At 38.5% G+C, this 11,572-nt stretch overlaps 1 long non-coding RNA gene across 1 annotated transcript; it reads left to right on the top strand.

Moving 5' to 3' along the window:
- Positions 1-4,064: 4,064 nt before the first annotated feature.
- On the top strand, positions 4,065-5,712 carry LOC140935780 (uncharacterized). Its single transcript, XR_012165258.1, has 2 exons — positions 4,065-4,180; positions 5,549-5,712. It is a non-coding gene; the product is annotated as an uncharacterized lncRNA (long non-coding RNA).
- The last annotated feature ends 5,860 nt before the right edge of the window (positions 5,713-11,572 follow it).

Below are 11,572 nucleotides of genomic sequence, written 5' to 3'. Positions count from 1 at the left end.
AAATAAAGATTTTGTTCATAGCAGCTAAATAGTATATAGGGCAAGCACGCGCGCTATGTTATAACGTAACTTTCAAAATACTTCACAACAATATCATCGAACGTGATTCTCTTTTTAAAGACCCTTATGCTCATTATGCCTGTCAATCTCTTCTTACGCTTCTTGCTACTAACAAGTAAAATAGTAACGTTTACTGACGGTTTTTATAGCCAAAGCTGGACATGTTTGGGCAGCTGACCGTGGGAATAAAAACTACCTTAAAATTCCGAAAATAAGCCCCTCTATGTATAAGCCCCTCCAAATATAATCCCCCCAAACCGGTAACGCAAAAAACCCTCCGTTAAATCGCCCCTCCAAATATAAGCCCCCGGGGGCTTGTACTTGGAAAATTGCCCTCAAATACAAAGTATAGCAGAGCAAAAACGGTAAATTTACTTCCAAATAAAAGGCTAGCCCATTCGATTTTGAAACGCAAATTTCCCTCCGTAGATAAGCCCCTCCGACTATAAGCCCCCCCAAAAAAGCTTCACAGGAAGGGAGAAGGTTCTTTGCTAAGGTTCTTTGCTTTTAAGCGAATTCGAATGTCCACGTACTATTTCAATTAAACAACAACACCACATTTATATGTATATAAAAAAAAAAAATTACCCTCGACATGGTACCCTCGAACCTCGACAAAAAGATAGACTCGACAAACCCGACCACTTATGAAAACATCTGACAACGGCAAGCGAAGAATTTCCTAAGCAAAAATTCAAGTACAAGTAAAACAAAAGATCAAAACAGGAAAATACCTATGTGGAGAAACAGGACAAAATCAAGACTTTACATACTGATACAGAACCATACAGTAGTTAGCGCGTTTGTTAAATTTGGTTATGTTAAATTAGAGGATAAGGGGCTACTTTTACGAATTTTACGAAAAACATTTTCCAGCTAATTTGCATAAAATGTTATCTCGCTGCAAAGCTCGTCATGACAAACCCGACCACTTATGAAAAATTAACATCTTGACAACGGCAAGCGAAGAATTTCCAAAGCAAGAATTCAAGTACTGAAGTAAAACGAAAGATCAAAACAGGAAAATACCTATGTGGAGAAACAGGACAAAATCAAGAAAATTTTGACCCACGTAATGAAACAAAAACGAAAGTTGAGGCAGATGTTAAAAACCACTTTCAAAATACTTCTGATAATGACAAGCAAAACTTTCAAAATATTTCACAACAATATCATCGAACGTGGTTATCTTTTTCCAAAGACCATTATTCTCAATGCCTGTCACTGAATCAACATCAATGGTTTATCTGTCAGAAACGTGTCCAGTTTCAACCCAGAGACACCTTAAAACGGTATCATTCGCTTATTTTTGTGTAGTCTGCTTTGTTCAAGGATTCGTTGAATAAGAATTCACCAGGTAAGTTTTAGATTTAAACTACCGATTAGAAGGCATTATAAGAGAAGAAGAGAAAGAAGAGGAAGAAAAAGTAATCGATAAGGTCAAAATAGCAGAAACAAAAAGACTTTCGTTAATTTTGCAGACACGTTTCGACAGCACATCCGTCATGACAGCAGTGTTGCACATTTTGAAATCCGGCACTATAATTTTTTTTTTAACTTGCGGCGGCGTTGTGGAAGGCACAAACTTAACTCCCATTCTAGAGCTACTCTCCTTTCATTTACGTAAAACTTGTACATGCACACTGTAAAACCTAACTTAGGATGTAATAATCATAAATACAATAAGATGAGGCTATTATTGTACATTTGGACCGAGTTTAGATATTGACCTCTTAGTTGTAAGGAATCCAATTTTAACACGGCTAATATTTCCGTGAACTGTTTTTCACTGTCACAAATTAGTCAAGAAGGCTCACCTGCACATATTCCATTACATGACATAAACGTCCCTTACCAGATTAGATACGGAGCGAGCATACTCTAAACTATCGGTCTCACCAGAACCGTGAAAGCCAGGGCGGATAAAGGTTGGGCAGTGAAACGAGCGCGTCCGGGCAAAAAGGTGTGATGCAGTGGACTGGGACTTTGCTTAGAAATGTCGCCTGTTTGCGACTTCGGTCAGGGCTTGCGATGTGGTTTGTCCGTTAGACACTACCACTGTCACTGAATCATGGCAGCTTGAGTTGTTTTCTTGCACTTCTTTCTCGTTCCTTTGTGCTGGTACGCTTTCTCCGAGAGGCAAATGTCCCTAATTTTTTTGCGAGAGGTTTAGTTAGAGTAGACAAACATCTCTTTTAAATGGTTTCTCTGGTTACATCCATGACTCTACCATTGAATCATATTTTCGTTCTATTGCTCGCCAATGCAGTGGACTGGAACTTAGGAATTTCAGTATTTATCTGATGGATCAGACTGTCGAGGTCTTTACTACAAGCAGTGAGTGAAGTGTTGTCGGTAATGAGTCGTGTTTCCACTAGGATGTGGCTCTGCTGAAATCATTAATATAGATCATAAAAAGAATTGCGCCTAGACAGATCCTTGCGGTACTCCTAATTTGATAGCTTGAATATCTGAAAAAACACCGTTCACATAAACTTTTTGCCTTCTATGCTGAAGATGAGATTTGAACCCTGCATAAATTTTCCAGGCCTACGATTCCGTAGAGGGACAGTTTAGATAAAAGAATGGAATGATTCACAATGTCAAAAGCTTTACTAAGGTCTAAGAAGAGCGTTACAGCAAATTCACCATTATCAAGGCCTTTGGCAATTTGTTCGATTAAGTCAACTTAACAGCCAGTGATATTTTTTCCTGGTCTAAAACCATACTGATCGGGCACAAAAATATGGTGGATAGAAATATGAAATATTAATTGGTTAAGTACTCATTTTTCAAAACCTGTGAGCAAATATACCATACGTGCGCACTTTCCATGAAGTGTTTTATGGCGATATTTCGCGTTACGTCACCTATTGATGTAATGTGCCAACCAAATGCTCACTGGCCTCCAAATAACAAACACAATGTTTACAAACAAGTAATATCGTTTTGTTTTTTACAGCTTTTAAACATATTTTGCAGTCATTTTAGACTACGCGTGCACCTTGCCAATCATTTGAAAATGAAGTCTGCCATCGTTATGATCTTACTTGCCATGGTGGCTTTCACCCAGGCCAAACGAACAGGTATGAATAACATATACGGTGGTCAATCAACCGCGTTTTCACTGCTCAAAAATATATTAACAACAGTATAAAGAAAAAAAAATGTCGGTATACTATTGTATTAAGTATCACATTGAGAATTCGGCTTTCGCATATGAAAAAATATGCAGAGCTCGGACGAAATACGTTATCCACCTCGGTCGATAACACACTCCTTGATCTCCATAATTCTTCATATCAAACTCTGTCTCATCCAATAATTGTTGAATACAAAAATTAAGATAACAGAGCTAGGGAGGACTACCTATACTAATTCACATAATTCTTCACAACAAGACGCCTTTAATAGGCGACTGATTGGGCTGCTGCGGACTAATATTTTCTATTCTTAGTTTTGTAGCTAGTCCTAACTATTCTATCCCTAGAAATAGAGAGATAAGTGATAGAGGTGCATTTGTAGATCAAGTTAGATATATCAAGGGGGAGAAGGGTACTCCGGGGTTAAAGTGACAGGGATGGCAAAAATCAAAACCCCCAAAAAAATTTCCTTAGGGGCGTCTAGCGAATTTTTTTCAGAATTTTTTCCCTTTGAAAATGACCCATCCCATCCCAAACTGAAAGGTCAAGGGAGCAGCCCTATTGCAGTGGGTAGGATACGCAATGCCTTCTGGGTGGTCCATCCGCCATTTTGTCTTTTTTTCGACGGAGATCCCTTCTATGGAGAAAGCTCATTTTATAATTGGGCTGGGCCACATGCAACCCACTAAAAAGCGTTCAAGAACCCAACCCACTCCTCCCTACCCACTCAGTATGTCCAGAGGAATGATATAAAAGCAGACCATTGCATTTGCTGAAATAGTGTTAATAAAACAGTATTTTACTTCGAAGAATATTTAACGGTAAGTTTTTCTGTCCTAAACAGAAAATGTTTGTGGTCAGGTGCCTGGGACGAAACCGGTTATGTTTCGTCTGCCGTGTCCGCCTGATTACCCAGTCAGAAATGGTGATGAGTGCTCGTTTGCTACTTTTCTTCTGTACGTTTGCTGCTGTAAAAGGTAATTAGCAAAGAACTTCTAAGATAACAGGTGGGTTAACACTGAACTTTTCAAGTACACTTGAACTCAAGTGCACTTCAAGTGCACTTAGGGGCCTTGTGCGAACTCCCATAATATGCACGACAGCTTACCGTACTGTAGAATATATAAAAGAGAATTTTCGGTCTCTTTCCAAGGCGCTACGATTTTTAGTGCCCTTAGCAGTGAGATTACTGACTATCCATCTCTTGCACTCTTCAAAAATGACTAAAAAATGTTCCTTATCTTAAACTCTAACTCTTACGTTTTTTGTCTCGTTTATGAGGAAACCTACTGTTGTTTAGGCCACGTGTTTTATTTAGGTTTCCTGGACAAAATAATTGTTATTAATCATGCATTATGATTTCAATCTTTTTTCTTTTTTTTCTGTATTTGTATAGTGTGGCAAGTTTGAAAATAAAAAGACAGACCAGATAGAAAACTTGTTCTAATGTAGCTAAATTCTGAGCCCACAGGCACTTATGTCCAAAAATGCACCAACAACGAAAACGGCAAGCTTGACAAACTTTTGTTAACATTGTAGGGAAAAGATAACTTGGGGAATGTGGCAAAAACTGCAAGTATAATGGCGAAAAATTTGCCACCGGTTTTCGCGAACATTCGAGATATGTCCAGCAATGCACGTTATGGCGAAAATGGCAAACATTTGGCTCACAGTTATAGGGACCTCTTCAGTTATCAAATTTGTAGGGGCCACTTTTGGCATCCGGCCAATTTGAATCGCCAGTCCTTTGGCGATTCTTGGCCATTTTCGCCATTGCATGCATTTATGGACATAAGTGGAACAGTCGATGAGACGTAAAGGAGGACCCCTTGGAAAGTGGTAAATTTGAAACAAAAAAAAATGGCGACTTTATAGACTTTGACAAAAATTCGATGAGATATATGGCAAGAGAGGTCCCTTGTTAAGTGGCGAATTTGACGAATATAGCGCCAGAATCTGACCAAAACTGGGATGAACCTCTCAGTTCTTATTATTTTAAGACTATCTTACAGTGCATGGGTGTTATATATAAAACTACAGTTCCATTCCAAGACTACTATCAAACAGTTACTAACTTTTAATGGCTACTCGTTTAAAGATTCTCGGACTTTTCACTTCTTAAAAATATACTAAGCTGTTGAGTGTATTCAGTTAGGTAGCAATATTAGTGTCATCAATATAAATGAAACGAAACTAAGTTATTATCGAAACTGTTACTTTAGCACTGGCCCAAACGTCAGCGAACTTCACCACGATGCACGTTTAATTTCCCTTTACTGTGTTTTTATGAAATAAATATCTTAGAGCTGAGGTGAAAACAAACTGTTTCTTTGCTTCTTTTTTAGTCCTATGACATAGTAATGTGCGCCTTGGAAGTGCGACATGGGATTGTTACGGCCGAAGCCAAATTGTGCAGAGACTCAGTATCTCAGGATGATACGCAGGGGCTTTATATAAGGGTGTAATATCATTACAAATGACTCATAACAATAAAACACATTGAAAACGAGACTCTTCTTATTGAACAGCCAACAATTCGTTGGTGTATATTAAATACTTTTTTATCTCTTGCACGCAAAGCAATTACACTTTTAAAGCCGATCTCTTATCTGGATCATTTAGGAAGGCTAACCTGCGACCAGGCTCTCCACTGGGGGGAAAAGGAACAAAATCGGCGAGCGAAGCGAACCGAGAGGTGTAGTCTAAGGAGGAGGAAAGGTGGCGCCGCCCTTCCCCCTCCCCAGGACATCGCTGGCCTCGCTTCGCTCGCTGATATTTTTCCCATTTCACCCCGTTTTTTGCCTTTTTCTCCCACAGCGGAGCCTGGTCCCAGGCTAAGGAAAACCAGCTTTTACAACTCTTACGAGTAAATTTGAATTCTTGACGCAGTAAAATTTGCAACGCGTTTACAGCAAACTATGCAGACATGACACGTGGCCATTTTTCGAGCGATTTAATGTTATGGCGTTTGCCGTTTTCAACGAGAATCTCAAGAGAGGCGTTTTTAATTAATTCGTTGAAAACTGACATGAGAGCAAACCGTACTTCTTTATCATTGTAGGATCGATAATCGACGTTAAACCGCAAGCAGCCGTTGGCCGTAAACTTGACGCCTAATGCTCTGATATTAGACAGTTCAAGCACCAAGTCTACGGCGAACGGGAAATGGTTGCTTCTGTTTTGCCGTCGGTAAGCATCGCGTCTCGTGCTTTAAGTCAGTGTATATCCCAAATGAATGGAATCTCAGCACTCCCTGCCATCGGAATGGAGTACATCTCGGGCAGTAAGATAGTATGAAATGGAGGTAAACTCAAGAATTCAGTTTTGTGACTGCACTGCAACTTTGAAACTATTTAAGCCGCTTTGTGCAGGGGCACCCAACGACAATATAGTTCAAAACCACTTAAACAATTAGCATTGTTAAACGTATTTTCGTAGTTAAACGGTAGATATAGGCATATTTTTATCCCCTAAAAATTTTTCATCTGTTCGGATTTCCTAGCTGAAAGTCTAGTGATCCGACATGTACAATTATAGGGATCAAAACAGACCTTTTCGAAAATTTCATCCAGAAAAAAGGCTTCCGAAAATTCTAGGCGACTTTTTAAGGCTATAAATCCGTTGAAAATGGGCAATTATACCAATTTTTAGATGTTCGAAAATCCTAGGAGAGGCAGGCAAGCAAGAAATTTTACAACAAATGTTTCGAATAGTCTAGATCTCAAATCGTCTTTTGAACAGATACTTTCCGGAAATTGACGTTGGGTGCCCCTGTTCTTGAAAGGCCAGGAAAATGTTTTTCGTAAAATTCGTAAAAGTAGCTCCTTATACTCTAATTTAACATAACCAAATTTAACAAACGCGCTAACTACTGTATGGTCATGTATCAGTATGTAAAGTCTTGATTTTGTCCTGTTTCTCCACATAGGTATTTTCCTGTTTTGATCTTTTGTTAATAATTAACTTGTACTTAAATTCTTGCTTGGGAAATTCTTTGCTTGCCGTTGTTAGATGTTAATTTTTCATAAGTGGTCGGGTTTGTGATGTTAGAGCTGACTTTGGTTCATTGGTCTCGTTGAAGTTCCTGTTTGGGTTTGTTAACTAACCAGCGTTTTAGTTTTTACAACTGCAATTGTTTGTAGCCTCTTGCCGATCGAACCCATGTAGCTTCAGTAATACCAAAACATTACCCATACCGAGTTGACCTAGTTTTTATTCCCACGGTCAGCTACATGTCCAGCTTTGGCTATAAAAACCGTCAGTAAACGTTACTATTTTACTTGTTAGTAGCAAGAAGCGTAATGAGAGATTGACAGGCATAATGAGCATAATGGACTTTGGAAAGAGAATCACGTTCCGCGATGATATTGTTGTGAAGTGTTTTGAAAGTTATGATAATTAAGAATTTGTTCGTGCTTAGCTTGCCTATATGGAGTTATGGATGCACGTGGGAAGTTTGGAGAGCACGAAAAAGATGCGTAAGAGTTGCTCAAGGCGTAGAAACAAACGTTTCTATTGGCTGGTTACAAACACGCCACAATCGTCTAGTTTGAAAGAAAATTTTTTCTGTAGAACTGAGAACGAAAATTTGCTTATTTATTCGTTAACGATCAATGGAAACTAAACAGAAACAATGGTAGACGAGTCTTAAAGTCTAAAGTTAAAATACTCACATGCTCGTAAGAAGTCGTGGAGTATGGTTTGGATTCGTTGAAAATATGTTTATGTTTCAGCAATTATTGGTGTTGGTATCTACTGCATTGAGGCTGGGGAATATAAAGTATTTGATTCTCATGCTAGAGATACGTATCATAACAGTCATAGTGAAGGGACATGTGTATTGTTGGAAATACCATCCATGCATAAATTAGTACAATATTTTCAGACTCTACATAGGAATGAGGATGTCTATGAACTTAAAGGTGTACATATTGCCACCTTTGAGCCTCATCTTTTCTCAAGCAATGTTGAACATTGTAGTGTATCAAATGTTAATAGTTACCAATGTTCCTGTAAACAGTGCTGCCCTATAGCAGTTTATGCAATGTGCGTGTGTTACTCTCTTATTAATCATTGTGGATACTGGACTTAAGAAACTTTATTTGCCCTTGTTAGTAACCGCAATACCCTGTACAATGTGATGGGGGTGAAAACACATCTGTCAGTCAATCTTCCTCAAAGTGTCAGTATCAGTGGAGCTGAGATAAACTTTACTCTCTGGGTTGTAACCACTTATGTCCTATGTTTCAATTTGGCTCCAAGCATGTCGGTATTGAAGATGTACATATTTTCAGACATTGTCATGAAATAACAGGATTTGTTGTTGTGGATTGGGACATACTGTATAAGCTGTGTGGTTTAGCAAACCAGTGGAGTAAAGGATTTATCTTCTCTGGTAAGATATGATGACAGTTGTTTAGCTGCAATAAGGCATGTTCAAAGTATCCTACGCGTAGTACGACAACGCCCAAATATACCAAATATACGCTCCCACAGCGTCTTGTTTGTCTTGTTATTCTAGAGTAATTGTCCTGCTTCAGTCGGATTGTTCGGCGATGACAAAAGTGGATAATTTTTCCGGCGCTATTGAGCTTACTTTATAATTAACTTGTTTTGTAAAGGATAAACAAGCGTTAAAAACGGGGGACACTTTATTCAAATTGGATATTTCCCGACACAGACCAATTTGTGGTCTTTTTTGAGCTGAATGTTTAGTCTTTAAGGCAGACTTTTCAACGATTCAGGCTCTAATTTTTTGCGAGACCTGGAAACATCTTCACTGCTTTTGCTGTTGGTTTGAGTGGCTAGAAGCGAAATTCCAAAAATGCTGGAAAGGTTTTTCTCATCAAATCAGCAAATATTTGAATGGCTAAAAAGGTGGTCCCATATTCAAGGCCAGTGATTGACAAGCTGCCAATCAAATTGACTGAAACTTACATCCTTGCATTTGTCAAAGAAGTTCAAGTAGTATCAGCATATATACAAACCCTCACGGAAAAAGGTTAAAAACAGTTGTCTTGAGAGCTTCCTACTTTTGCCTGTTACTAATGCACTTTTATTGGTAAAAAATCTGATTAAACCAGTTGGGTGGGCTATCTCCCCCCATAAAGATCCAAACTATGAACCAGTTTGTCATTTTGAGTTTTGGGGTAGACCCTTTAAACTGGCCAAGTTTCATTGAAATCAGAGAGATAGCGTGTGTAGCACACATGCCTGATGCACCCATGGACTCACCCAGTCTTAAGCTTAGATTAATTTTCATGTCCACAAATTTGGAATATAGAGCAAGAGAAAGACAGAGAAAAAGAGGCAGCAGGCCAGCGAAGCTCAACGAGAAAAAGGGCGACAGAAATGTAGAGCGACAGACAAAAAATACAAAGGAGACAGTTTTTTGTTGGAAAACAAAAATGAAAATTTTGTAGCGGCGGTGACTAAATGAGAAATGCCAGCGGCCACCAATGCAAGGTAAAAATGAGCGACAATGAAAAAAAAGGGAACGAAGAACACGTACGACAGTTCCTCCAAAAAACGTGTAACTAAGACGTTTTTGGAAGTTTCACGTTGTAGTCGTGCAAAACAACGGCAAAGAAATGTACAAAAAAGTGTGCTGCACGTGCAAAGTTGCTTCTTTGCTAATTATACCTATTGTTGTTTTTCACCGTTGTTCGGCGTTGCCTTCGCCGCTTAACATTACACGATTTTACATTTTGTTTGAACAAACTTTAAATATTATCGAGAGCTCCGCTTTTAGCCCTGGCTAGATCTATATATTACGCTTCTTTCAACTAACAAGTACGATAATAACGTTTACTGACGGTTTTTATAGCCAAAGCTGGACAAATAAAAACTATAGGTCAACTCGATATGGGTAATGTTTTGGTATTACTGAAGCCACATGGTTGCGATCGGCAAGAAGCTACAAACAATTGCAGTTGTAAAAACTAAAACTTAGTTAACAAACCCAAACAGAAACTTCAACGAGACCAATGAACCAAAGTCAGCTCTAACATCACAAACCCACGACCACTTATGAAAAATTAACGTCTCACAACGGCAAGCGAAGAATTTCCCAAGCAAAAATTCAAGTACAAGTAAAACAAAAGATCAAAACAGGAAAATACCTATGTGGAGAAACAGGACAAAATCAAGACTTTACATACTGATACAGGACCATACAGTAGTTAGCGCGTTTGTTAAATTTGGTTATGTTAAATTAGAGTATAAGGAGCTACTTTCACGAATTTTACGAAAAACATTTTCCAGCTAATTTGCATAAAATGTTTTCACGCTTCAAAGCTCGTCATGACGACCACTTATGAAAAATTAACATCTGACAACGGCAAGCGAAGAATTTCCTAAGCAAAAATTCAAGTACTGAAGTAAAAAAAAAGATCAAAACAGGAAAATACCTATGTGGAGAAACAGGACAAAATCAAGACTAACTTTGACCCACGTAATGAAACAAAAACGAAAGTTGAGACATTAAACACCACTTTGAAAATACTTCTGATGATGGCAAGCAAAACTTTCTAAATATTTCAGAACAATATCATCGAACGTGATTCTCTTTTTCCAAAGACCATTATTCTCAATGCCTGTCACTGAATCAACATCAATGGTTTATCTGTCAGAAACGTGTCCAGTTTCAACCCAGAGACACCTTAAAAAGTCATCATTCGCTTATTTTCGTGTAGTCTGCTTCGTCCAAGGATTCGTTGAATAAGAGTTCATCAGGTAAGTTTTAGATTTAAACTACCGATTAGAAGGCATTATAGAAGAAGAAGAGGAAGAAGAAGAAAAAGTAACCCATAAGATCAAGATAGCAGAAACGAAAAGACTTTCGTTAATTTTGCAGACATGATTCGACGGCACATCCGTCATGACAGCAGTGTTGCACATTTTAATATCCGGCACTATAATTTTTTTTTAACTTGCGGCGGGGTTGTAGAGGGGACAAACTAAACTCCCATTCTACGGCTACTCTCCTTTCATTTACGTAAAACTTGTACATGCACACTGTAAAACCTTACTTAGGATGTAACAATCATAAATACAATAAGATGAGGCTATTATTGTACATTTGGACTGAGCTTAGATATTAACCTCTTAGTTGTAAGGAATCCAATTTTAACTCCGCTAATATTTCCGTGCACTGTTTTTCACTGACACAAATTAGTCGCGAAGACTCACCTGCACATATTCCATTACATGACATAAACGTCCTTTACCAGATTAGATACGGAGCGAGCATACTCTAAACTATCGGTCTCACCAGAACCGTGAAAGCCAGGGCGGATAAAGTCGCTATACCAACCGGGTTCCGAGACCCAAATGTACTTAGAATAAAGAGACGAAAAAACAGAGCTGAA

This window comes from Porites lutea, chromosome 1, assembly GCF_958299795.1.
Source record: "Porites lutea chromosome 1, jaPorLute2.1, whole genome shotgun sequence".
Classification (NCBI taxonomy): Eukaryota; Metazoa; Cnidaria; class Anthozoa; order Scleractinia; family Poritidae; genus Porites; species Porites lutea.
This window is presented reverse-complemented; position numbering and strand designations above follow the sequence as displayed.